Source organism: Calliphora vicina, chromosome 5 (genome assembly GCF_958450345.1).
Source record: "Calliphora vicina chromosome 5, idCalVici1.1, whole genome shotgun sequence".
Taxonomy (NCBI): Eukaryota; Metazoa; Arthropoda; class Insecta; order Diptera; family Calliphoridae; genus Calliphora; species Calliphora vicina.
This window is the reverse complement of record NC_088784.1, coordinates 51817815-51823820: the sequence shown is the minus strand read 5'-3', so window position 1 is coordinate 51823820 and position 6006 is coordinate 51817815.

The following is a 6006-nucleotide window of genomic DNA, read 5'->3' as shown; positions in this document are numbered from 1 at the left end:
ATTTTGGACTGGCCACCCTATTCGCCAGATCTAAACATTATCGAAAATGTCTGGGGTTGGTTATCTCGTAAGGTCTATGAAGGAGGTAGACAATTTGATGACAAGCAGTCACTAATTCAGGCCATTAAGGATGCTTGGAATCAAATATCGTTGGATTACATACATTCTCTTTATCTGTCAATGAAAACACGTATATTTGAAGTTATTAAAAACAAAGGGGGTTGTACCCATTACTAATTTCTTAAATAAAGTAAAATAAATTTAAAAAAAAACAAGAAAAACTGCTTTTCATTAAAATTAGTTAAAGTGCCTTTATTCAAGTGAACCAAAAAAATAGCAAATTTTTTGACTTTTTTTTATAAATTGCACAAAAAAAGTTCTTTAGTTAAGAAACCACTACTATCATGATTTTTTTTTAGATCTCAAGATGTCTAGCTTCCATTTCTATTTTAAAATTATGCAATTGGTTTAAAATTGCAGAAGATACAGGCTGCTGAATATGGAATTTTTAGTGCCTTTAAATAAGTGAACCGGAGTGTACTACAAAAAATGCAAGTGTACCAAATTGCAATAGTTTTAGTATAATGTTGCAATTAAATTTTTTTTAACAATCTAAAAAGTAGACCTTTATTGACTATTTTCGACTTTTATCGACTATTTTCGACTTATATCGACTATTGAGATAACATAATCGATTGTTCGACTTTTTTCCGACCAAAAAGTCGATTTCGACTTTTCAGCAAAAAGTCGATTGTTTTAACAATCGAGTTATAGAACCCTAATCACGTGCTACTAGACAAGACGAATTTAAATAAGGTGAAATCGGTTTTACAACACACAATATTTACAAAAAGAACATACACTTTTTTGTTTACGTGCTTTGAGCTGTCAAAGTTTGCCTGTTGTTTATATTACTTTACGTTTGTCTAGTTCAAACATCTCAACAGTAAAGCAAATAATCAGCTGTGCTATATACACCACCTGGCAAGGCAAGGCGTATTAACAAGGTGAGTGCATAAAATCAGCTGCTTCTTAATTCGCTGTGGTTTTATGTACACTATATGTCAACCTTTGTTTGTTTACATTTGTTATTGTAAATAACATAGTAATATTTTAATTCGCCTTGATTTTGACATTTACCGTGCATTTTAACAAAAACAAATTGCCTGTTGTTTTTGCATTGTATTTGTTGCCGGGACGCACTTACCTTGTTAATACGCCTTGGTCAAACTCCAGTACAAGGTGCATTTAATAAGGTGCCATCGGCAGCACAGCTGATTATAGAAATAGCACGCACAAATGTCAAACTACATATATAAAAAATATTCGCCCACACGTCCGTATGTCAAACTCTATATATAAAAAATAAGTGAATTCGCCTGTATTTATTTCAATTCGCCACTGCTGTCACCTTGTTAAATACGCCTTGACAGAGACGTTTGTTGTTGGTACTGTATAGTAATATTCAAATTTTACGGTTTTATTTGCGTTTTTGAATGGATCAAAAATACTATTTAAAATTTATGAGCTCCTGTTAAATTATAATACAGGGCAATATGGAGGAATGAGATAGGACTGGGTAGGAGCCATGATGGAAGAGTATATAAAAATTTAGAAGGGAATTTAATAAAGATGAATTTAATATTGATAGCATATTGAATGCGTTAAAAAAAATTATAAACAATTGTGTATAAAAAAAATAAAACAAATAGACATATATACAAGAAAATTACAAAATTTCAAAAAAAAAACAAATAGACAAATATACAAGAAAATAACAGAATTTCAAAGAAAACATTAATTACTAATGTATACAATTATCGGCAAAACCAAAAGTGTGTGAAATTTTATAATTATCCAATAAGAACAGAATAAAGTCTTAATAATACAAAATAAGAATAAAATGTAGAAGAACTTAAAGTCAAAAATCTCAAAACTTTATAAAAAGAAAACAATTGAAAATTAATTGAAAGTGCTGAATTTAATGTCGAATGGGATGTCGCCAAATCCGATATAGTTCAAGTGGAGAAGTTATTTTGTAAACCAAGAAGAAGTCGTGGAGGAAAAATCACAATCTACAAATATAAGATAAGAACATTTTTTAATAAATATAAATAATTAAGTAATTTTTTTGTATTCATGTTATTAAGGTAATATTAAGATTTAGTTACTAGTGTATTTATAAGTTAGTGTGAGAAAATATCTGTTTGCTTTGTTGAGAGAATAAATCTGTGAAATATAGAATCAAATAATTAGTCAATAAAAAAAAAATATATAGCATATTTCAATCCTCCTTATATAGTAGAAAGCTTTTAGTTGCGAAGAAATATAGTTGCAGACATTTAATGATACCTTAGGGAGCTCCTTCAGGCAGATAAATGAATAGGCAATTATCACGCAGTAAGTGAATATCTAATTATCTAGGGAGTGTGAATAAATGCATAACATAATAGTAATTATAACAGATTTGCTTTGTCAAGGGAAGTTTGTTTTATTGTTAATTATAAGTTTTCTTTGTAAAATATAAGTCTAGATAATCATGAATTTTGTATAGTTTTAGTGTATTTAATATGAGAATTAAACCAATAAAAATGTAAATTATGATAAGAATTGAAAATCATTATGTCTGAGTAATTTTCTTGTTAAGGGGTAGAAGACCATAAGGTAGGTAAGTGTGTGTGTGTATTCAATGAACGGGGTCATTAGCAGACATATGGAATATATAAATGACTATGGTAGGGACTTGGGTGATTGGGAGAATCATCTCTCTCCCCTAGTATGATGTGTTCATTAAAAGTAAGAGACAGTTAATTTTTGTTTTATATAATTGGTACAGGTCCTTAGGCTTGAATGAGGGTTGAGAACCAGACCCGGAAAAGTCTCTGAAATAATAAGAGCTAGTCGGAGATATCATCCAAGTGCTGTTTAGGTCACGTAACAAGGTTTATATTTAAAATATTCAAAAAGTACCATTGCAATAAGGAAATAGTACCATCGATTATCACTTTTAAATTCGCATTCACTAAACCATAACCCGTCAAGTTTGAATTTTAGATTTGTATATCATTTCATATATTATCAACTAATTTTGTTTCTATAATACTTAATATTTAATAAATTACCACAAAACCGAAACCGATCGGTTTTTAATTTTTTAAAACCGAAACCGTGGTTTTGAAATTCTCTGGAAACTCTAGGTCCATTATTATAGGAAATTCAAAAAAGTACCATAATAATATATAAAAAGTACAAAAATCCCCCACTTGTGGTTTCCCACTAACTCGGGTCCATATAAGCTTAATTTCATGGCTTTAGGTTCATTGGTGAAGAAATTACAAAAAGTACCATTCGAATAAAGAAAAAGTACCAAAAAGTGTCCTCCTAGAATTCTAACTCACTTAGGACCATGTATGCTTAATTTCATGTGTTTAAGTCCATTGCTATAGAAAATTAAAAAAGTACCATTAGAATAAACAAAAAGTACCACGGGGTATCCGCTTGAATTTTCAATCACTTAGGATCATATACGCTTAATTTCATATTTCTAGGTCCATTATATTATAGAAAATTCAAAAAGTACCATTAGAATATAGAAAAAGTACCAAAAAGCACCCACTTGTAGTTGCCCACCCACTCGGGTCCATATAACCTTTATTTCATGTTTCTATGTTCATTGGTGAAGAAATTACAAAAAGTACTATTTGAATAAAGAAAAAGTAAAAAAAAGTCTCCCCCTAGACTTCTCACTCATTTAGGACCATATATGTTTAATTTCGTGTTTCCATTGTTATAGAAAATTCAAAAAAGTACCATTAGAATATAGAAAAAGTACTAAAAAGTATATACTTGTGGTTTTCCAGTCACTCGGGTTCATATAAGCTTTATTTCATGATTCTATGTTCATTGGTGAAGAAATTACAAAAAGTACCATTCGAATAAAGAAAAAGTACCAAAAAGTCTCCCCTTAGAATTCTCACTCACTTAGGACCATATATGTTTAATTTCATGTCTCTAAGTCCATTGTTATAGAAAATTCAAAAAAGTACCATTGGAATATAGAAAAAGTACCAAAAAGCAGCCACTTGTGGATTCCCACTCACTCTGGTCCATACAACCTTTATTTCATGTTTCTAGGTTCATTGGTGAAGAAATTACAAAAAGTACCAATCGAATAAAGAAAAAGTACCAAAAAGTCTCCCCCTAGAATTCTCAATCACTTAGGACCATATATGCTTAATTTCATGTTTCTAAGTCCATAGTTATAGAAAATTCAAAAAAATACCATTAGAATATAGAAAAAGTACCAAAAACCCACACTTGTGGTTTCCCACTCACTCGGTTTATATATAAGCTTTATTTCATGTTTCTAGGTTCATTGTTATAGAAATTTCAAAAAAGTACCATTAGAAGAACAAAAAAGTACCTATAGTTCAGTTCGCACATTTTGGTACCTAAATATTATCCCCTATTCCTAACACTAACTTCACTCATATACATATCAGCTAACTTTAATGTCGATAACTGAAATAATTTAAAATGTTAAAAAAGTACCATTAGGAGAAAAGTACCAATTTCTCTTTTCTTCTTTGAACACCCCTCAAGTTTGAAATTTAAAAATATTCCATTTTGCCAAAATTGTTTATGCTATAGGCATGTCTCAAAATATTAAAATCTGTGTTAATGTGGTGGCCAAGAATAAATATGTTTTAAAAAAAGTACCAAACTGTTTACCCGGATTTGGCCCAATATACACCTATTCACTCGAGTTCCAAATAACATCCTGTTAGTTAATTTTTGTATGAATCCAGGAGCCAATGTTAAAACAATTATCAAAATTGGCTTAATATTTTCAAATAAAATGTATTTTCCCGATTTTATCCCCTTTTTGGTACCTTATTTATCCCCATTGCGGTGGTAAAATTTTATTCAAATAAAAATCTGCATCGTGGTGGGAGTTCATAATATAATATTCGTATGTCTATGTCAAATTATAGAAAAACATATTTTATGAAAAAGTACCAAAAATAAACACAATTTTTACCCCCTAAACGTTCGAATTTCCAAAAATCCCTTCTTATAGGATCGTTTTGGGGAGGGAGGAACCCACAGTTAAAATTTCATGATTCTAGCTTCAGCCGTTTGGGCTGTGCGATGATGAATCAGTCAGTCAGTCAGTAACGTTACTCTTTTATATATATAGATAATAAAAAGAAAACAAAAGTTTAGTTGTGTGCATAGTAGAAAAATAGAAGGTAGTTTCATTCTCTCTTTATTTTTTAAAATTCTACGTCTGACATGCTTAAGGATTTTGACGTTTTCGTTAAAATAGTAATACCATATTAATTAAAAATGTTCCCATATATTCTTTGGAGTTTGTGAAAAAATTAATACATAATTTTCATTAATTTGAAGAATATTAAAAAATATAAAAAATATTTACTATCAAATTGGGATCAAAGGTAAGATTTTCATTTTCAAATATTTCAAAGCTAATTTGTGAACATTATTTTAAGATTTAACAAACATGAGTTGCATTTTCCCCAACTGCGAAAATACCAAATATTTTTTTTAAAGTCCCTACATTACCTAACAAACGACAACAGTGGCTGGATGTATGTAAAACTTGTTAGAGGGAGGATTATACAAACCAAACAACAGTTTTTTAAGCCTTTTGGAACGTTTAAATTAATTTTTTTTAAAATTTAATGAAAATTCTTTGTCAGGTAGCCTAAATTATATGCGAATGTTAGGAATTGAATCATTAACTTCCAACACAACATACTTAATACATTTTTATTTAAATACTAAATTATAAATTACACATTTTTTGTAAAAAATTTCTCTAAAATAAAAATCATTTTTAGGAATGTGGCAACGCTTTTTATAATGCTCACAAAATAAGGAAACTTCAAAAAACCTTATTTGAAAAAAAAATTTTGATTGAAACTACCTTCTATATTTTTATCATCAAATCAAATTTTATGAGAGAGTTTTTTTCGTTTTTAT